The 23172-nt window shown below is 46.1% G+C and overlaps 1 protein-coding gene across 3 annotated transcripts in view; it reads right to left on the minus strand.

The window, feature by feature from the left end:
* The window catches only part of ACSBG2 (acyl-CoA synthetase bubblegum family member 2), an 811342-nt gene that overhangs the window by 597856 nt on the left and 190314 nt on the right, over window positions 1-23172 (minus strand). The gene's annotated exons all lie outside the window — the stretch shown is intronic.

A 23172-nucleotide genomic window follows, 5' to 3' on the forward strand; every position in this document is an offset into this window, starting at 1 on the left:
TCATGGTTGACAACACCCACTTGTCTGACAATATACCCTACCCATGCGTGCGTGAAGTGTGAAATTAGACCTAATGGCGTGGCGTGGCATGGGATGGGATGGGACCTGCAGTGGTGCATCAACTTTTAGGAGGGGTGCAGCCTCTCCCAGGTGAGGTTCTGTCTCTTCCTCTGGATCTTTTATTTCCTCTTTGAAAACCAGAAGAGGAAGATTGTCCTTGTGCTGGGCCCCAAGTGTATCTGGAAGAGTATTGAGAACCGTCACCCCGAAACCTTCTGGAGTTTGAAGAGCCCTGTTGTACGAAGGATTTGTTGGTTAATTGGTTGAGGGATTTAAGCGGGTCATACTCTTCCTTCGGGCTCTTGAGGGCATCTTGGACAGCCTTACCGAAAAGGACATTAGTTGCCATCGGCATGTTAAGGAGGATGGCCTGTGTCTCTAATTTAAAACCAGACTATCTGAGCCAAGAGTGGTGCTTGAGGAGTGTGCCTTCTGCGATGTGGCCTGCATTGTCTCCTGCATCAAGATTATTCTTAAGTATGCAGTTATATACCAGCTTGGCCTCTGAGATGGTGCTTACTAATTGTGATTTTAGGAGTTCTGGAACCACTTCAACCTGGTGTGCCAAGTCATCCACTTGTGGCAGCCATAACTAGCTAGCAGTGTAGTGTGATTTGCAATTCTTGCTCGACATGCCATCGAGGTGGCAACCTTCCTTCTGAAAGTGTAGTTTTTACTCTGTCTGGCAGAGTTTCAGCCGATGCCAGAGGTGTGTCAGCCCTCTTTCTGGTAGTGGTGACAACCAATGAGTCAGGTTTTAGCTGACCACCAATATACAGGGGGTCTGTGGGCGCTGGCCTGAATACTTTAACTGCCCTTATAAGGTTAGGTCCAAGTAAGGAGGGCAGTATACGTCTCTGTATAGAATAACAGAGGGATAAACTGAGTGGCAGACTTCTTGTCGCCAAGAATGTCCTCCAGAAAGTCCTCGTCTCCTTGTGCCTCTTTGGAGTCAATACTAAAATGTTGGGTGGCCTTCAGCAGCAGTTTGTTGTATTGCAGCTGATTAATGGCAGGTGAATCTGCTACAGACCAATCTTGGTTGTCAGGCGACTGGATGACACAGATGTAGTACTGGTCCTGACTGTATAATTCTCCTTGAGAGCTGGGGTCTTGCAACCCTGAGAGATCAATACCATCCATGTCCTGCAAGGTGTCTTGGTAAGTGGAGGCTTGGGGACCTAGGGTGAAAGTGCTCGACTGTGGGTCAAGACATGTTTTTTGGCAGGGGGTTGATGTTTTCCAGCCCAACTGGGAGGCGTCTCTAAGGGACGTTAGTTCTTCTGGATACTTGTCCATGAAGTCAACAAAGTTGGACATCCTCTTCATAATGCTGATGGCTCAGGAGTCCAGTCATAAGAGGGTGGAAAGCCTGAAGGGATAGGGGTGCTTTAGGAGGGTGCCTGGTCCTTGTGATGCATGGCCCCTGTGAGAGTCTACAAGGGAGGAGGAACCCATAACCCGAGAGCTTTGGGAAGACAAAGGCGTTGAGGATTTGTATTTTTCCGGTGACTGTCTAACAGGCTAACTGGGACGTGTTTTTTTAATTCTTGCATTTTCGGCATAGGCTTAGGGAACGCTGATCTGACTTTTGCTGCCTGTTTTTCGGCACGCAAAAGGAGGGCCTTCTTGTGTGCAATGTCCAACCCGACTTTGGGGGCCGGTTTCGGGGGCCTGTCATGAGGCGAAAGCATAAGTAAAGGCCCAGAGGATAGGTAATATCTAGAGGCTTTTTCCGCGGACACCAAGTGGGCCGCGACGATTTAGTTGAATGTCCGCCATGGGCTATTTGCTTGAATGTGTGTGTGCTATGGCCGCCGGATGTCGTCTCCGTCAGAGCCTGCTTAATGGAGTAGGGGGCCCGCATATGGGGTTCCGACTAACCCTGATCGACTTCGGCGTCACTAAGGACACATACTGCCCTCGCTGGAATCCTCCGTCACGTCGATGGAGGCTTTGGCCTGCATTGTGTGGACGCCTCAGTATTTGGTCTGGTGGTCTTTAAGAGGTCTCAGGTGGAGAGGTTTGCAGGACTTGCAAAGCTTTTCGGGGTGGCCCCTAGGGAAACAGTAATTGCACACTGTGCACGTGTCCTTACACCAGAATTTTCCATGGCAGGTAGGGCAACATTTAAAAAGTCCCCCCCTCCCCCCCCCCCATTATAAATGGAAAGGGCAGTCAGGCAAAAAAAAGGGAGGCATAATAAGCATTCTTTAAAAGGAGTAGCTGTATGAAGACCCCCCCACCCCCTCTCTCCCTACTGCAATGAAGCCCAAAGAGGACCATGAAGGCCGCGTCTAGTTGTGGATTCAATCAATGAAGTAGTTGAGGATGGGGGTCTTTCGAGGGCCATCGAGCGTTTGGGTGATGCTGCAGCAGAAGTGGACAGTAAAGAAATAAGTCTATGAATAAACATAACTAGTCAAACACATCAGCCTGGAAAGGTACTCCGCACCTTGCGACCAACCATGATGGTGCAAAGAAACAATCTGAGGCACCTCAACGCGTGAAGGACCATAGGTACAGTACACGTCAAAGTAGGGCTAGTATTACTAACATGCCCTTGGAATGCTCTGCGACTACCACATGTCGTCGGACTATGCAGAAAATGTGACCCAAGCAGATTCACAAGCCTCAGAAGAACAAGTTACTTACCAACTGGTAATGTTCTTTCGACTGGATGTTCCGCCAACGTATTCCTCATCTTAGATGTATTCCATCCAGCTTTAGCTGCTTTGGAAAAAAAAAAAAAAAAAATTCTCCGTAGAGGGCGCTAATGACATCGAGTCGAAGTCCCTCGAAGGCCTCCGTCGAGGGTGACGTCATCGGGTATACAAGTAGCACGCGCGGCGCCCACTGGCCTCAGTTCTGTTTTTCCCCCTCTTGCTCTGCTGTATAGATAGTGTAGGTAGCCAGGTGTCAGCCTTGCAAGAGTTGAAGTGGCAATAATCCGGAAAATCTACAGAGGGGTAGGATGGGAGGGCGATGAATACGTTGGAGGAACATCCAGTCGAAAGAACGCGACCAATTGGTAAGTAACTTGTTCTTCGAAAGGATTGTGTCCTCCAACGTATTCTTCATTTAGACACCCAAAGCAGTGTATAAAACTATCTGGAGGAGGGACTAGATGTTTAATACTATTATATGGCCGAATATAACACTGCTTTACCAAAAGCAAGCTCTTTAGACTGGGAAGCATCCAGACTATAGAATTTAGAAAAAGTGTGCAGCAATGACCAAGTTGCTGCCTCACAAATAGATTTTATGGGAACCCCTCTTTGAAGGGCTGTCGAAGAGGCTATGCCTCCGGTAGCATGGGCCCTTAAGCCTTCTGGTTTGTATTTTCTGTAGCATTCTGAAATGCAACGCACAATCTAACGTGATATGGTTTGTTTTGACACCGATTGACTCAATTTCCTTCCGGTGTACCCAATGAAAAGTTGATTATCCACTCTAAGCTCGGAAAGCCTAGAAATGTAAAAGCTTAGAGCTCTTCTCGGGTCCAGCCTGTGCAATCTTTCCTCCTCCTTACTGGGATGAGGTGGAGGGTAGAACGCGGGCAGAATCATTTTCTGATTTAAATGGAAATCAGAGACTTTAGGTAAAAATGAGGGTTTAAACCTCAATACCACTCTGTCCCTGTGGAACACAGTAGACACTCTGTCCCTGGTGGCACAGAAGACAGTGCCTGCAATGCTCTCACTCTTCTTGCAGATGTTAAAGCAACCAGGAAAGCGGTTTTCAATGTTAGTAATCTTAATGGACAAGTGTGCAAGGGTTAAAAAGGGGCACAAATTAAAAACTTTAGAACCAGATTAAGGTCTCAAACTGGGACTTGGAAAGGGTAAGGAGGGAACACATTGGCAAGTCCCTTTAAGAATTGTATCAAAGAAATTTTGAAGTAGGAACATTCTTCCAAAGAGCGCTTGAAAATGGAAGTAGCTGCAAGATAACCTTTAATGGTCCCCACATTGAGGCCTCTATATGCCAAGGACAAGAAGAAGGACAACACTTCCGGGATAGAACAGAGAAAAGGATCAACATTCTTTTCTCTGCACCAGTTGCAACACTTTTTCCAACAGCAATGGTATAGAGATTTTGTTCCTAGCCTTCTTGCCGAAAGCAACACCTCCATGACGTCATCTGGAAGGTCCCAATCCTTGTATATCAGCCTTTCAGATACCAAGCATGAAAGTTGAGTCTTGACCTCTGTAGGGAGAACTTGGCCCTCCATTTGTGAGAAAAGGTCCTCTCCCTGAGGAAGACGTAACCAAGGGCAGATGGACATGTCTAGAAGGTCCAGGTACCACGTTCTCCTGGCCCAATCCGGGGCAATTAGGATCATGCTGTTTCCGAACCGTCTCAATCTCCTGATGACTTGAGGAATGACAGGAATCAGAGGGAACGTGTATAGCAGTGGGAAGTTCCACTCCACCACAAACGCGTCCCCTAAGGCTCCTCTCGGGGGGAAATTACCTTGAGCAATACTTTTCGCACTTCTGGTTGATTCCGGTCGCAAACAAGTCTACCTGAGGTGTTCCCCAAAGGGTGAAGATCTCCTGAGGGACTTCCTGAGCCAGTTCCCACTCGTGGGACACTGCTCTGCCTGCTCAGAGCGTCGGCCGTCATATTCTACTCCCCGGCTAGATGAACTACCGTTAAGGAGATTCCTTCTTGAATTGCCCAATACCAAAGCCGCATTGCCTCTCTGCACAGAGGTAGTGACCCTACACCTCTTGTTTAGATAATGCATGGCCACTGTGCTGTCCGTCATTAGGAAATGTTTTCCTCTGACAGATGGCAGAAAAGCCTTCAGCGCTAGTCTGATTGCTCTCAGCACTAAAAGGTTGATGTGTAGTTTGGACTCCGATGGAGACCAACGACCGCTGATTGTCAGATCATTGGCATTAGCTCCCCATCCCATAAGTGAGGCGTCCGTCAGACTCCGGCCATGGTTGCCAAAAATGTTCTCCTTTTAGGATGTTCTCTGTACAAGTCCACCACAGAAGATCCTTCCGAACCTTGTTCGGAATTTGAAGGAGATCCACCATTTGACCTGAAAACTGGGACCATTGAGTCTTTAGAGCCCATTGAAGGAATCGCATCCTCAGGCGTGCTTCTGGCACTAGGAAAATGCAGGATGTCATGAGGCCGATCAACCTCAAGAAGTCATAGGCCCGGAGATTTTTGCCATTTTGGAATTTGGAAACCATCTGAAGAATGTCTTGAGCCCTCGACTTGGAAGGCAAGCTCTTTCCCAGGATGTATCTAATACAGCCCATATGTACTGGAGCTGCTGGGAAGGTGTCAATTGTGACTTCTTGAAATGAGGGAGAAGCCCAGTCTGTGGAGGAAGTGGCAGGTGACTTTCAGATGATCCAGGGCTTGTTCGGCAGAACGTGCCCTGATCAACCAATCGGCCAGATAGGGGTAGATGTGAAATCTCCCCTCTCCAGAGGTGCGCTGCCAGCACCATCATTAATTTAGTAAAGACCCTCGGGCGGAGGTCAACCCGAATGGAAGGACTCGAAACTGATTTTTCGGTGCTTGAGATGGATTGGCACATGAAAATAAGCATCCTGGAGGTCCAATGACACCAACCAATCCTGAAGTTGAAGGGCTTGAAGGACCTGAGAAAGAGTAACCATCTTCAACTTGTCCTTCCTGAGGAGCTTGTTCAAGCCTCTCAAGTCCAAGATGGGTCTCAGTCCTCTGTCCTTTTTGGGAATCAAAAAATATGGGGAGTACCATACCTTGTTCCTTTCCGCTACAGGTACTGGTTCTATAGCACCTTTCTCCAGCAGGGTTCAGACTTCCTGCTGTAGGAGCAGATCTGGAAACTTCAAAGAGTGTCTCCCTGGTGGATTGCTTTGAGGTTGTGTTAGAAAAGGAAGGCAGTGACCGTGGGCTATTATTTCTAGAGCTCAAACATCTGAAGTAATAGCTTGCCATTCTTGCAGATGCTGCGACAGCCTGCCTCCCACAGGTTTCTTGTGTTGCAAGTCCTCAAAGTGGTTTTGTGGCAGTTGCTGCGGCCGCTGATGGTAAAGAGGCTGCAGCTGGGGCTGGCTTTGCAAGTTTTCTTCATCCACCACGAGTGGCTTTTTTCTGGCCTCTTTGACTGGCCATTCTTCTCGCCTTTTCACATGAGGAGTAACAATAATAGGATCGCTCCCTCCAAAGTTGTCCTGATGCACAAAAAGGCTGAGGTTGCCCAATAGCAGCGCCTAAAGATTTGGCAGCTACTTTTGAGGTTTGCAACCTCTCCAGGCTCTCGTCAGCCTTGTTGCCAAAAAGGTGAGACCCGTCAAAGGGCATGTTAAAAAGACTGTTTTGCACGTCCGGTGCAAAACCAGACTTTTGCAACCACGCAAATCTGTGCATTATTGTGTTAGTGGCCATGGACCTGGTCATACTATCTGCAGTGTCCAACCCAGACTGAAGGGATTCCTGCATGGCCTCCTTTCCATCTCTAACAAAGGCTAGGAATCCTTCTCTTTCTTCCCCTTCTGGTATGTGCTCAGCCACCATTGCAATGCACTCCCACAGAGTGTATGAACATTTTGCCAAGGCACATGTGGAGTTAGCTGATTTTAACGCCATACTCCCAGCTGAAAATACCTTGCGCGACCTACCATATATACACGCTTGTTATCCCTATCTGGAGGGATGGACGGGTAGGCCACCTTATTTGAAGCTGTGGCTGCCTGGATCACCAGACTCAGGAGTAGGGTGTTTGGACAGATCGCCGGGGTCGCTACTGGAAGGGCGGTATTTTGAAGTGAGGGACTTATTCACCAGAGGTCTCCCAATTTTTGCCCACCCTATTTTGTAAGGCTACATGGAAGGGTAAAATCGGATCTTCGGTGGGACCATGATCCAATATATCGGTAAAATCATCCTGTATGAACTGAGTTGGTGGTCTAGCCCATCCTAAATATTCAACCACCTTTGTCATTAGCAGCCTGTATGAGGGACTGGCATGTTGCCTGGTTCTGGCCTGCCAAAATCTGTTTCAGGTGAAGAGTCAATTCCACTTGCATTATGCAAGGTTTCCACCAGATCCCTTATTCTGCTTTGCTCAGAAATCAGGCATTCTGGAACATGTGGGGTGCCAAATTTCATGTCAAAAGGAACAACAACCTCCTCAGATCTCTCCTGTTCTTCAGAAATTGAAGGTAAGGATTTGAAATGTTCTTTCCTTGGAAGAGGTTGAAAAATCTTTTCTGGGAGAGGTGCATAAGTAGAGACTGAAGACTTTGCCGCCTTTGCAGCTTTTTCTTTTGCTGCTATTTTGACAGCTTCTGACTGAATTGCAGCCTTTGGAACATTTGGCGCCGAGGGGTTCGGGGTCGACGTCGATGAAATAGTGGTAGTCGACTGAGCTGGCTTCGAGGCACTCTAGCGATCTTTTTCGCTCGGCATCCTGGAGGGTTCCCGATCTTTTCTCCTTTGATCACCCGGGCTCAAGGGCGCGCAAGTGTCGGAACGGTAATGCTCCCGGCCGGCTTCCGAAGAAGACGCAGACCGAGGCTTAGCCTTTTCAAACAACTCCAACATATTTATTCTAAATGCTTCCCATTCTTCGGAGAAAGAATGTTTTGTGGGGCATTTCATTATTTTGGGGGATTCGTCCAAGGACAAAGTGGAAGGGGACCAGTGGTGTCTTTTTTTGGACTTTTTCGCCAAAGACGAAGAGTGGTGTGAACCACTTCGGGACCTAGACCGATGCTTTTGCCTTTCGCATCGTGCCGATTACTCCTCACAGGACCTCGACTCGAAACTAGGTTTTTCCGTCTGGCTTTCGACCTACCTGCAGTTTTCCCTTCCTCTCTCGCCATGTCATTGCCTGACACTACGTACAGGCCTCCATGTCGTGGCCTTAACCGAGGCACCACAGACATTCTCAGTGCGGGTCCGTGATGGACATTTTCGAACCACAGGATTTATACTTTTTGAACCCCGAACGCGGGGTAGTCTGGGTCGACGATGAGGACATTCTCGAATATCTTCTTTCCATAGAGTGGAACAAACTGGTAACTGGATAAGAGGCATTGTCTCTGCTCTTATTGGTTGAGCACCGTTTTATATTAGTTATCTGGTGAACTTTGGATACACATGCCATCTGATAAATATATATGAAGGGCATGACATGTCAGCACATACATTTGGACTCTGGATTACCCATATTTGAATTTTACAATATTAGTTTTGGTGAATGCGCCTCCTGCCACTGTGAGGGGGAAGGGCGCTTGTGTCTAATAGTGAGTCATGGAAGTAACCTGCACATTAGATCACACCATGATCCAGGATGAACTGAGGGTGAATGGCCATGACCCTGAATAGCTAGCTATACCCAAGGATCACCTTGGATGTCGTAATGAGCCGCATACACCAACAGTAACAATTATGCAGCATAAGCACCCATTGGTCTATGCACGAAAGAGGGTGAGGTAATGCATTTTTGTAACATCCCTCATGCTGCACTGGTATCCTTACACAATCCAAAATCTTTGTTTATGTAAAAAACTTTTGTCTATGAAGGGCATACAATGCCCAAAAGTCACTGGGAGCCGGGGCTTAACAGTCCTGTCCACCAACAGAAACAATCAGGGTTTAGCAGCATTTATTATTGCTTTTATGCACGTAATAGGGTTAGGTAATCCATCCTTCACGCTGCATTGTTTCCCCAGATTTATCAAACAAACACTATTTGGTTTAAAAATGAAAAAATGCTTTATAAAATGTTTTACACACGGAGGGACTACATGGCCCAGAAGTCTCTGGGAACTGGGGCTTTAGAGTCCTTTCACCATGCTGATGGCGTATTTAAGGAAGCCACACCAAGGAACCAGCACGAAATTTGGAGTGTGTGCAGGACAAGAGAGAAGGAACCCAGGGTAAGTAAAATGTGCATGTGTGTTTGAGTGTTTAAATTCACAGTTTGTTTGAGGTTTTGAAGAGAGAGCGCGCAAGGGTAAACTCGACCCTTTCAATTCCATTTCTGCTGACAATCAGCGTGCACAGTGCATGCGAATAGATGCGGGATGTGTCTGCTTTTCCCTTTTTCATGCATATAGACTTGTTTGAACAGCCATGGAGCCCAGCTAAGGCAGCAGCCCAGCTAAGGCTGCAGTTGTGTTTTTTCCATCAGCATTATAAGCTGTTTGGCAGTCACTGTGCACACCAACCCATTATTATTATTATTTTTAGGGTCAGAAAAGCCTAATATGATAGTGGGGTTGTTCTAGACCTCCAGCACGATTGAACAAAGGTTCATGAAGGGAATTTTTATCTGTTTCCTCCACAAAACTTTATGTAGGGAGGGGCAGGGGAGTGAGATAGAACATGGTCAAGGTTTCGTTAATGCTGCTGAGTGAGTTAGATATATGAGCATGACGTTTCGTTCCATGTATCCCTTCAGGAACATTGAACTGGAACCACCGCGCAGTGAGAAAAAACTGGGGTACCAGAATAAGAACATATCTGGACTCCGCCGCATGAGGTGAGGCGAATTGATAGGAGGTTTTGATTACCTCAAGTGTTGCCAAGATGAAAATACTTGAGTATTGAGTCTCTGTGTTGCATTTCAGGCAAGAACAGGGATTTTTCCTCTTTGGATTTATTGACTAAAGATGCAAGACACCCCCATACCTGAATTTTTGATCAGGTAAGACAGTGTGTCCATACCATATATATAATGGTGTATCATTTATAGGGCAGGCTTACTAAAATGCTTTGTCCTCTTACGTTGCAGTATAGGCGCAGAGTTATCTAGCACCACTGCAGGATTTAGTCCATCGTTGACACGTGTCTCCATTATTTCACGTGGAGTTGAGTGCCAATCTGTATATACATAAACTGAGATATACACACAAGATATATCTGTGTCTAAACAAATAAGAGATCGGAATTCTGATGTTATGTATATTGTTTGTTTGTAGACTGAGGTTTGATGACATCCTCCACCTTTTGACATTGCGGAGTGGTTGCAACAGAACCATCCGTCTCCTGAAGGTCGCTTATATTTACCGGCTTGAATTAGGGGCCTATTGTGACGACCGAAACATATGTTGAGTTACAGCAAATAAGCAATATGCTATTTGTTTCTTTATAAACACTTACTGTAATCACCAAGAGTTGTTGAAATATATGTTAATATATTGGTTCAAAGTGGTCTTAGTACCACAAGTGTGGAATATTGACATGTATAGCGAGATTGTGAATTAATGATGGAATGTTTAAATGTGGATGTTGAGAACAATAAATATTTGTGTAAATTGCTTATAAATAAATATATATTTTTTTGACAAGACTTGGTATTGTTTAAATGTGTACAGATGCTCGGATCTCATTTCGCCCAGGTTCATTTTTGTTGTTGCATTTTTTCAATAACCATCACAGAACTACTCGAGGCGTGCCGAGTCTCCGAAGCAACACGTACTGCGGAAAAACGGAACTGAGGCCAATGGGCGCTGCACGTGCTACTTGTATACCCGATGAAGTCACCCTCGACGGAGGCCTTCGAGGGACTTCGACTAGACATCGATGCACGGCGCCCTCTGCAGAGAACATTTTTCCAAAGCAGATAAAGCTGGATGGAATACATCTAAGATGAGGAATACGTTTTAGGACACAATCCATTTGAAATATATATAAAAAATAATTTGTTTTAGGGCTAGTTACTTACCTTTGATTTTACCCCCCTTAGAGTGTTTAAGGCCTTATAAATATAGTATTTATTTGTGCCTCTGTCTAATTTTGATTGGAGTGCTCTGTGTGTGGCTCACTGTACCATTACAACAGCCTCATAGCTCCTGCGGTCTTGCCTCAATGCTCTGCTACATTACCTTAAAAGGGTTTGGCTAGGCCCAACTGTCAGTAACCCTGTCCAACTAGGAAGCCTCTCTGAACCCTCCCACTGGACTGGTTCTGCAAATCCATCTTATGTAATAATGGGAGTAAAGCTTGGCAATGGCCAAAGCCATACCTTTACTTCACAGTTACGGGTGTTGATTCCAACTATGCCTTCAACGTTATCCTCTGTAAGATAAAGGCCTATTTCACGTCTGGGCAATGGTAGATTATTTTCCTGCTGTTCCCATGTTTTGCAGCATATTGTACTTCTCTTGTAGCAACAATAATTTCATTTAAACTATCAATCTAAGTTGAACAGTTAAGTAAGCAGGTTTGCATTTATTAGTTAAGATTTCAACCTTAGTGCTAAATTAACCTAACTTGTGATAATCCCAGAACCTTTTGCTTTACTGGTGGATTATTTTTCCATATACCTCATTGAGTGGGAACCTTTTTCCACAATCACAGAATCTTTCACTCTTTATGGGTGTCATTTTTTAAATTCTCCGTAGTGTCCTTTTAAATTTTATCCTATGACAACTTTCTGAAAAAGACGTCCCCCCGACCCAGAGCCTGGCAAGATTCACTAGACTCAAGACGATCTGCATTTTGAGCCATCCCACATTGTGCTGCGACTTTGCGGGGCTGCAATGCCCAAATACCATGGGACCTTGAGCCACTTTGCGGTGTATGGTCTTCCGAATTGAGCTGAAACTTTGGTGGCATCCTGCTGGTCCTCCAGAGGCGAGATTCCAGTCCTTGAAGTTACAGAGTGCAGGACGAGATTAACAATGCAAATCCAATCAGCGATTGATTTCTGGCTCCTGAAAAAGTTGTCCCGAAACCACAGAGCCGCATTCAGCGGAGAAACTCTTGCCTGGAGCCTTTCCCCGTTGATCTCTGTTGCAGAAGCCCTTCTAGTGTCCTGTCTTTATGATAAGAAATTCAGCAACCAGGTTTTTGGCTGCAGATCCTGAAGTCTTCCTCTGCTGCAACCTCTTCTTCTGTGCCGAGGTACTGTGTTGGCTGAGGTATTTACTTACCTTAAGCCTATGATTTCGGTAAAGCTTTTGGGGTGTTTTCTGTAATCAGGAGTCCTCTCAATCCAGCTCACCCAGGCCCACTGCTGGAATCCTCCTAGGGGGGATCCTTCTCAGAAAACCCTGGACCCTAACCACTTGTTTGAACAGTCTTCCAGAGGAACTTACATTTGCCTGCAACAGAATCCTCGCTCACCCTGCCTACAGCTGACTCCTAGACCACTAGGGTCCCTCTTCTGCCTCTGAGTGAACTCATGCAATAGACCAGGAAAGGACTGAATAAGTAAAGGATTTGGTCTTGAAGACAATAACAAGTGTTTGAAAAGTACTCACTTTTGTAAGAGTTAGTTGGTAACTAACTCGAGTGAACAATTAGAAAATGTCTTACTTACACTGGATGTGTGTTGTGCCATTCTGAAAAGTGTATATAAGGTTATGTACCCACCTGTGAATTGTTTGTGCCTCTTCCCCAAAAGTAATACAGTTGGCTTCACTTTACTATTCCTGTTAGGGTATAAATCTATGCGTGTCCCAATTGGGTCTTGCTTCCCGCAACTTGCTGTTAACCTGCCCAGAATAAGTCTGCCTTACGCTATACTTACCTTCAAGTTGCCTATAGCTGCTTTAAAAAGTATATAGGTTTCACTTGCACTGAGTTTGCTATGTGGCATCCTAAAATAAGTTGGAGTTAGTGCTTACCTCAGTCTGTGTTCCACTGATCTGAAAAGCAACTGGAATTGTATATTACACCAAAAGGTCTTACTCACCTAGTGGTAGTTATAGGTATATACTGTTCTTGAATCTATGCTCCACTATTCAGAAAGGTATCCTGGTAACAGGGTTGATTATGTGATTTCTTTGCCAAGTGTCACTGCATAAGTGACACTGTCTACTACCCTTGAATTACTGAAAGTAATTGGAAAGTAACATATGGTTATACCCCTTCACTAATAGGTGTGCCTATACTAAATATGTATGATAAGGTATAACTTGCCTAGATCTACTGTTGGGTATTCGGAAGAAGGTTTTATGCTTTGGTCTGTGTACCTTCAAGCGTAGTGGTGTTTTTGTTTTTTTTTAATAAAATGTGTTTATGACTGACCAGTACTTACCCCAAGACTTCGCTTGGCCTACTTGTATTTATAATACACCTTTATTTTGTATAATATTTAAGTGTTTCTATTGAATCCTTGGTATACTACAGGTTCAGTGTACTTTCCTACAGCCCTCTCTCCCTCCCAAGAGAAGCATGGCTGCTCCATCTAAGCTATCATGCAGTCAGGTGGTACAACCTTATACTGCAGTCCGGAAACTTACTTAGTGAATCCTCAGGCGCATCAGTGCTGGTGCGTCAGGGTGAAGCAAGTCTGCTTGCTTAAATACCCTGTGCTTTCCCACACCTGGAGTCACTTCTAGGTAGCTCCTATATGCTTGTTTTATTTGTTCTTAACACTGCATATTTGTAGGTTTGTTACATTGCCGAGTTGATAATCATTATGGAGGAAATACCGATTTTATTCTTGTGACTCACCTAGATTTGAATTAGTAGCTGGACTCTGTTTGGGCATTTCATTTATACTGCCTTAGCTTCAGTTCCCGTGCTGCATTAGTAACGCAGCGTGCACTTGGAACTACAAGTCCCAGCAGGACTGTAGTCCGGAACCGTATTTAATGAATCTTCAGGCGAGGCTGCGCAGGACGCGCCGGCGTTGGCCCCTGAACGATTCTTCCCTCTTCTACTCTATTCTGTTGACTTATGATGGAATTAAACAGCGATTCCCCATCAACCGTGACCATGATACAAAATCATGATGCGCTTCGATCTAGAGACAGTAAGTCACTGGTTAAAGGAGCTCATATCAAGAAGGATATTGGGCATGTTTCTGTGACACTCCTCAATACCAGATCTCTGGATAAACAAGCGCTGGAGGTTAGAGATTTGGAAACACAATAAATCGACATTATGGCGTTCACTGAAACTTGGTGCCAGGATTCTAATGGACCTAACCTTGACTGAGCTACTCTACCTGGTTACACCTTCTTTAGACAGAATAGAAGGTGGTAGGGGATGGTTGGCCATTTTGGCATGTGCCACTTTGAACTTCTTTCAAGCACCCATTTTGATTAAAGGATGTGAAATCATCCCCATTAAGACCACACTGACACCCAATAATTGTCTTAATATAATTTTGTTATATCGGCCTACCCCATGATACTCCCTCATTTCTGGAGGACTTGGCTGACAGCCTGTCCTCACTTCTTAAACCTAACTCTTCATCCATTGTGCTGGGGGATTTTAACAGGTGGTTTGGAAACCACTTGGATGCAGAGGCTTCCCATTTAGCTCAATTGTTCGAGCTTAATGGGTTTACCATGCATAATAGTAAAGATCCCACAAATAAATTAGGCAATGTGCTAGACTGGGTCACTGGCAAAAATCTGGTCTTGAGTATGCCTTTGGTCAGCCTTGTATTTGGTCTGACCACTTCTTCGTAGTGTTTCAGTTCACTCTGCCTACTCCTATAGTCCATAAATGAACCCCTCACTTGTTGTACTAAGTAGAAACTACAATAAGATTCGACAAGCTCTAGAACCTTGTGTGACCATACTTATGCAAGTTACCTCGGACCTGGACTCTCCTTACAACTTAGACTATTCACTGACCTCCTGCACCATATAGCACCTATGATCTCAAAGAAAGTCAGGGAAAGATCCAATGACCAGAAGTGGTTTTCAGATGCGCTTTAGGATCGTAAAAGAAAGAAAAGAAGGAAAGCAGAGCGTGTTGGGTGGAGGACCAATCCCCGGCCATCAGAGCTACATGGAAAATAAACGTACTCACTGTAGTGACCATCTTAGTCCAAGTCCATAGTGGGACAGGACCGGAGCACTTTTGTAAAAAAGCAGCAAATTGAAAAAATGTGTCCTTATTCTCTTTTTACGCGGGGCACCGCACGTGGCCGTAACCCCGCCCTCCTCAGCTCAGCCCCACGCATCTCCCTTCAGTCCTTTTCTAGCGCCAGGTCGGAGACCTTTAAGCAATAATAGACGATACTTATTAGAGGGGATGGCCTAGGAGTAAGATGGTCACTACGGTGAGTAACTTGGTGATAATCCTACGTCTTTTCCTCTATACTTTTGGGAGATTAGCAAGCACTCATAGGAAAAACGGGTGGATGGAACGCCCTTACTGAAAGAGGTTCTTAAGAACAGCATGACCGAATTGAACATCAGCTCTGGAGCTCAGATCTAAGCAGTAATGCTTACAAAAAGCTGATGGGGAAGCCCACATAGCTGATCTGGCAATGGTTTCCCAGGGAACATACTGTTAGGCAACGTCAGCCACCTTGCCCCGCACAAGATGGGCATGAATTCCTTTTAGAGGCTGAAGGCACTGGACGGTATACGCCTCTGATATGAATGAAGCAATCCATCGGGAAATAGTTGCTTTCGAGGCCGACTTTCCTGTCAGATCTCCAAAGGTCACAAAAAGCTGGGAAGAGTTCCTAAGTTTAGATGTTCTGTCCAAATAAAACTTAAGAGCTCGTCTGACATCCAAATTGTGCAATACCCTCTCGGCGTCTGAGGCCGGGTCTGGAAAGAAGACGGGAAAAGAAATAGACTGGTTCAAATGAAAATCGGACACCACCTTTGGAAGGAAAGAAGGATTAGTCCGGAGGACAACCTTATCCTTATGAAAGGTGAGGAATGGATGTTCTACAGACAAGGCTTGAAGCTCACTTACACACCTTGTTGAAGTCACTGCAATCAGAAAAGCCATTTTCCACTAAAGGAACTTCCAAGTCCACCGTAGCCATGAGCTCAAAAGGCTTATGGCATAAGGTAGTGAGGACCACATTCAGCTCTCACTTAGGATGCGGGTAGCGCACAGGTGGATAAAGATGCAACAGACCTGCAAAGTGCCTTTAAATGACAGGGTTTGTCAATGAAAAAGAGCAAGTGTCCGTGGACAGGTAAGCAGCGACAGCCGACAAATAAATCCTACAAGACATGTATGCCTGAAGTTCCAAGATGAGAAAGAAAGACAGGACTGTCAATGGTAGCATCTTTGGGGTCCAGCTGCTTAGCTAAACACCAGTGACAGAACCGGAGCCATTTGCTTTTATACTGGAGACCTTGTCGAAGGTATTCTAGCCACCTGGATAATACACATTATCCACAGACAAGTTGAAACTTTCTAAGGATTGTGGGGAGGGGTGTCACATCTGCTAATCGCTCTGGTGAAGCAGGTCAGGAATCAGTGGAAGCCTCATCGGGGAGCACACTGACAGATGCTGCAGTTCCAAAAACCAGAATCTAGCAGGCCACCAAGGGGCTAGGAACAGGAGAGTACAATTCGTCGCGTTCTTGAGCTTGCATAGCGCCCGGTGAATAAGAGGAAGAGGCGGAAGGCGCAGGCCCTCATGTTGTGCCACGGAATTTCGATAGCACCCCCCAGGGAAGAAGCTTTGAGTCTGTTCCTGCAAGCATAAAGGAGGAAGTTTCCTGTTTGGAGTGCCCCAATGGCGAAAAATGTCAGAGAGGATCTCAGTGTTCGGTTCCCAATCGTAGCTGACCACAACTCGTCTGCTGAGAGAGTCTGCAGTCACATTCAGTTGGCCTGGAATGTGTACTGTCAGCAGCTAAACACCATGCTGAATGGCCCATTCCCAAATCTGAATGGCTAGATCTACAGGGGGAGGTGACCTGGTACCCCCACTGCTTGTTGATGTAAAACATGGATACTGCATGGTCTGTGCGGATGCGGACCACTTTGTTCACAATAACTGGCTCGAAAGCTTTGTGCGGCAGGAAAAAAAAAAATAAATAAAAAAATAAAAAAAAAAAAATCGCCAGAAGCTCCAGATAATTTATGTGAAATTGTCTGTCCTGTGGCGATCATATGTCGAAAACGTGAAGATGATCCAACGGGAAGAGTCCTTTGTAATGGTAGTTTGAAGGCAGAGCTCCTGAAAAGGAGCACCCACCGACAGATTGCTGGAAGATGACCACCATATGAGATGTGTCATCATGCAGGGAGGAACCGGAATCATCTTGGTGTGCAGGTCCACTGCCTGTAGCCAGGAGCTCCAAAGAGCCATCTGCGTGCGTCTCATCTTGAGACCCCGCAAGGGGAAGAGTAAGCACGCACAGGGCCATGAGGCCTAGAAGCCTCCGGAATCACCAGGCCGACATGCTCTGACTGAACGAAAACCTGACACGCGTCCAACAGATCCGCCATCCAGTCCACAGTCAGGTACACTCTGCAGTCGACCGTGTTCCAACGTAAACCCAGGAATATCAGGTCCCGAGAGATCGTCATGGAGGATTTCCGCCAGTTCACCGACAGCCCAAGGCAGAAAAGGATCTGGAGGAGATACTGAAGGTTGCTCGACGCTTTCAATGGACAAGGACTGCTTAGAAGCCAGTCGTCCAAATACGGATACACATGAATACCCAGTAGCCGAAGAAAAGCTGCAATGACCAACATCTTCGTGAAGACACGCAGCGCTGATCTGAGACCAAAAAGGAACACTCTGAATTGGAAATGCTCCTCTCCCAGGGAGAACTGCAGATATTTCTGATGCGGGCTGCAAATCAGGATATGCATATATGCGTCCTGAAGGTACACAACGCTGAGCCAGTCGCCCTTCCGAAGAAAGGACTATTTGGCAGGGCGGGATCTTGAATTTCTCTTGGGGAAGACAAAGGTTGAACTGGGACAGGTCGAGGATGGTGCGCAGGCTAGCCTGGTTGAGCCTCCGTTGAGGAATGAAACAACTCTTTGCCACCAAAAGGCAGGTCCAGAACTTTATCTAGGACCTCCTTCAAAAATTTTGTTGCATGAAGCCAAGCTTGACGAGAGGAGTCTACCCGCAACATAACACTCTCAAGCTGAGGTATCAACATGATGTGCAGCAGCCTCCAGCATATCCTGCGCCAATACCCTGGTGTCTGACAAACCACCTTTAAAGTCTTCCAGCCTGTCCACAGGAATGAACTCCTGGAAATCAGCCAAATCCCTCCACAGCTACATATTTGCTGCCGCCAAAATGAGCTCTGTTAGCCTGACTCAATTGCAGCGCTGAGTTAGCAAAAACCTTCTTGCCAAGGAATTGAGCAATTTATCTTCCTTGGCCAGAATTTGAGCCGCAGCTGCAGAGGTTGCAGAGGCCGGCTTGGATTGCAAAGTGGCAGCCACTACCACCTTTGAGGAAGGAAGCAGACAAAACCAAGGCCACTTCCTCTGAGGTGTGAAGCCTGTAACGGGCGTCAATTCCCTTATTCATATGCAGCCCAGTGTGAGGTTTATCCCAGACCTTGCGGGCCTCGACCAGAATGTCCCTCTAAAGGAACAGGCCGGTGCGCTCCTGCAGAGACAAGGTGAGCACCCCCGAAAGCACCCCTTCCTGCTGAGCGGGCGCCTCAGTAACTGGTATGTCAAGGAGAGATGTCCAGGACCCGGTCACGGAATGCTCCGACTGAGCGGGGCTGGTCCTCCATATTCTGATCTGCCCGAGGGTCGTCCAGTATGTCAGGATAAGACTGTTGCGATGCGACCAGAGTCAAATTGACGTCTCGCGCTGCTTGAGTCTTGTCAACCGGAGACAAGGGAGGTAGACGCAGAACAGTTGGAGGCCAGCGGGATGTAAAGGCAGTACTGCTGCCGGGGTGACAGGTGCCGTAGCTGGAACTGTCGGGGCAGGATGCGGCATTGGAGGGCAGATCTCCCTAAAAAGATCTTTAAAGTACTCCCTCATGGGATCAGAGTTCATAAGACTTCCCAAAAAAGGCATCCTATGCCAAAGTTTTAGGCACTGGAGTGGGCAGAGGCCGCTCATGAGGGGCATACCCTGACTAACATAATGAGGAAGGCTGCCAAGAGGGCCGGCCACCAAACGGCTCTACATAGACCAATGGGGCAGAAGCGGGAGGAAGCAAGACTGTATGCGGTAGTGCCATCCGAGCGTGCCAGTCATAAGAGGGGCATAACGGATTCGCACTGTCTCGTGGAAAAGGTTGGCCACAAAACAGAAGGTTCCAGCAACCAACGTCGATAGCGTGGGTGTAAGGGAAGAGTCCAAAATGGCCGCCGTAGACCACGCAGGAAGGCCTGCCATTTTGTTAACATCTGAGGAGAAGTGCGTCACGTGTGGATGAGGCAGGCATCTCCACAGACTGGTCAGAGGACTTGATCGAAACTTTAGCCTTGACACAAGGATCCTCGGCATAGCCGGTACTATGGGGCCTCGGAAGTTTACTGGACATCCTGATGTGGCCCATTGAATTAGCCTCCAAGAGAGGAACCTCGGCAAAGCATGTAACAGGAGTTATGGTCAGAGACCTCGCCCTTTGCCCCCTCAACAGAACCGGTCTCACTGTGAGCGCGGGAATGTTGAGGAATCCACCTCAGACAAGACCCTAACAGGTCTCAGTTCTGTCGGTACACACCTTAGCCTCAAAGAGGGGAACCTCGGAACAGAGTCCGATCTGAACAGCTCCACCGAGAAGGGCCTCAAACCGTAGTTTGTACAGAAAGCCTCAATGGAGGCCTCAGGGTGCACCCCGGTGTCTGTATGGGAAGCTCCAGACAAGGAGACATTGGAGCAAACTCCGGTATCCAAAGCCTCAGCACGAACAGGCTGACTATTAGCACCAGATTGGTGAACCTCGGATCGTAATCTGGTGTCGGCAGGCCCCTCACGCGAACCCTTGCAGAACACCTTGGGACGCCTATTAGGCCTGCGAGACACCTCAGGGGAAACCCTGGTAGCAGAGCTCTTGATGCCCCTCCCAGACCTGGAGGACCCCGGGAAGGAGTCCCCCAGCTGGGGTGCCCTAAAAAGTAATGACCTTACCGAGTGTCTTTTCTTTTCATCGATGAAGAGTTGAAAATGCGGTGGAGGAACACATTGAAGACCTCCCACTGGTGAAGACTACGCTGAAGGGCCCGGACCGAAAGGGAGTCGCAGTAGAAACAAGAGTCCCAATGGTGATCCGGTCCCAGGCACTCCAAACCGAGAGAATGGGGATCCACCCTAGCAAAACGACGTTTGCAAGAGTAACCAGAGACAAATCCCAAAGGATCTGGCATAGACTGAGGACTATGCGACCGCAAAGCCGGAGCAGGAGAGAAGGACAACGGGAAAGAAGAAAAATGTCTTTCTGATGATGCAAGTGCGTCCAGCCCCGACTGTGCGGAGAAAAGGACTGAAGGGCGATGCGCGGGTCGGAGCTAAGGAGGGTGGGGTTACGGCCATGTGCGGTACCACGCGTAAAAAGAGAAGGAAACATTTTTCAATATGATGCTTTTTATTTACAAAAGTGCTCCGGTCCCGTCCCACAGGACAGAACGTCCCAAAAGTATGGAGGAAAGGAGACAGGACGTAGGAGTATCTTCAAAAATCTGTACCTCACCGAGATCTTGCATGCAAAAAAAAAAAAAAAAAAAAAAAAACTCGCTTTGATAAATTAACAAAGCGGAAAAAAAACTAAGAAACTGCCTCAAATCCTTCGGGAACTTTAAAAAGTAAAGGTTATGCTACAAGAGTTCTCCCCTACTACTCTGGATTGTGTAGCAATTCATCAAGCTTTTCCTGGAAAATAATAGCGGCTCAGTCCAGGATTGCGGATAAGTTAGGGTTCACTGATCCGATTAGTAGCCATCATAATTATAAAGACTACACCTTGTGCAACAAAATCTACCTTTCGTTTGATACTTCGACATAACTACTGACTGATATCTTGAACAAAAATTAAGTCCACCACCTGTGCAGGGGATACTCTTCCATCTAAAGTTATTCTTGCTAACAGGGACTTATGTCTTTTCTTGTGTGGCTTAATAATGCCAGTCTAAAAGAAAGTCAGGTCCCAAATGCCTTGAAGAAGGTTTCAGTTACCCCATTATTTAAATAAATAAAAATAAAAAAAAATAAAAAAAAGGGTTGGATCCTAAAATACATTCCAACTTCAGACCTACCTGGAACGCTCCTTTCCTGCTCAAGGTGCTGGACAAAGTGGCTACATCCCCATTTCAGGCTTTTCTGGAGACATCTGGAGCACTTCACCCTCAGCAATCAGACTTTAGAGCCTGTTTTGGCACTGAAAGTGTTTTGTTGAATATGCAATCTGAAATGCTTTATATTATGGATGACAGCAGAGTGGGGCTGCTGATGCCGTTACATCTGTCGGCAGCCTTTGACCTTGTTGATCATGATAAACTCCTGGAGAGCTTAATGGGGGCAGACATCTATTCAGCTGAAGCAATCAGCTGGATTAATTCTCACCTATCCGGTCGAGTCTCTCGGATTGTCTGGGGAAATGCATGTCCGTCGGATGAAGTGCTAAAATGTGCTCTTCCACAGAGCACATGCCTGTCTCTCACTTTTTAATGTCTTCTGCCACCCTCTTTGTGATCTCCAAGAAGGGCTGGAAGTACACTTTACCAATTACGCTGACGACACTCAGCTCGCGTTTGAGCTGAGTGGTACCCACACAAAAGATTGTGAGGATAAATATGGTCTACACCAAAATACAGAATTGGATGGCCAACAACGCCATGTGTTTGAATGCTATTAAAACCAAGATTATTCTTTTTGGTTCATCCCAGGCCAGAGCAAAATTGGATTGTCAGTACACAGTTCCATTACTGAACAACATCTCATCAAGGTGATGGACAAGGTTAAAACAATTAGCGTCCTGTTCAAATCATCTTTGAACCTAAATGCCCATATTACCAACGTTTCCAATAAAACCCAATATCTTCTCAGACTTGAGATTAATAAAGCCATATGTCTCAGTTAAACTGTGCCACCTTGGTTCGTGCATTCATAGCACCTAGATTAGGCTATTCAATGTGCTTATGGTCTGGGTTAGTACTAATGGACCAAGACGCCTGTAGTTGCTTCAAAATGACGCTGTGCGGATCATCAAGAATGTTTCCAGGCGCAAGCCTATTTCTGTCTACAGAAGGAGTCTGCACTTGCTGCCTGTGAAAGCACAGTTTAAAGCGTTGACCTGGATTCAGAAATGCCTTTAAGGTAATGCTCCTGGTTACCTGAAAGAAGGTATAAATACATACTGCTCAGGGAGAACTACAAGATCTAATAACGGGGCTTACCTGTTGGCGCCTAGGAGTAAAAGAGCAAGAGGCTTGGTTAGGCCTTTTGCTGTTCAAGCCACTAAGGTGGAATGAACTCCCTAAAAACTTGCATCTGGAGGGAAAATCTACTGAGCTTCAGAAAGAAAATTGAAAACCCTCCTCTTTGAATAATGGGCTTGTCTTCTTTCTCCCGCTGTTTGTTTCATTTGCTTTTATCGGTTCTCTCATTTGCCCCTTTTCTGCTCTGCGCCCTGATGCCTGCTCACTGTGGCGCATTATAAATGTATAAATAAATAAAATAAGAGTGTAGGCTAGTACTGTCTCAGTTGAATGGTTTTACTTAGTTGGACTTCAGAAAAACTGTCCCAACAGCATGATGTTATGTCAGTGATTGATCTAAGCAACTCTTTGGTTGCACCAACTAATGCCACAATCAATGAAGCTCAATAAGACCTTGTGTGCAAAAGCAAGCATCTTCTATGACATTTCGGTTTGCCTCAATACTCAAACTCACTGTATATTAGTTAGGTCTGTGGAGTCTCCAATAAAGCCTCCTCATATGAATGGCGCTGCTCAGCATCTTTAGTGGTATGTGCGTACCTTGAGTAACATTGGAAGATTTTAGTAGGATTACATCTTCATGGTCGGATTCCTCATGTGGCACTTTGGATGTAAAAGGCAAAATGGGAGTAGTGAAGTGTGCCACCAAGTGACAAGATCTGTCATGGTATACAACACCTTGGATATTTGACAAAAACTGTAGACCATGCTGCAAGAGAAGAACCCTATGTACTCGATTACATATTCTTTGTACTATGGACAACCAGGTACAAACAGTGGCTTGCAGAAAAACACAAAGCAATGAAGTTGATCAATGAAGTATATGCAATCATTACATTGTAATTGAAGCACTTGAGCAATCAGGCCTTACTTCCTATTCCTACCATAGTAGCATCCGTATGCTGCTTGGACGCAACATGAACACTGCTCCAATGAAATACACTTAATGGATCATCTATGTTATGGTTGCAATACTAATAAACAGCTCACATGCAAAGCAACACAACATAGGTCTCAATTTCTAACATGCCACACGCAAACGAATTTCCCGTC

The sequence above is a fragment of the Ambystoma mexicanum genome, chromosome 1p (assembly GCF_040938575.1).
Source record: "Ambystoma mexicanum isolate Mex_15411 chromosome 1p, UKY_AmexF1_1, whole genome shotgun sequence".
NCBI lineage: Eukaryota > Metazoa > Chordata > Amphibia > Caudata > Ambystomatidae > Ambystoma > Ambystoma mexicanum.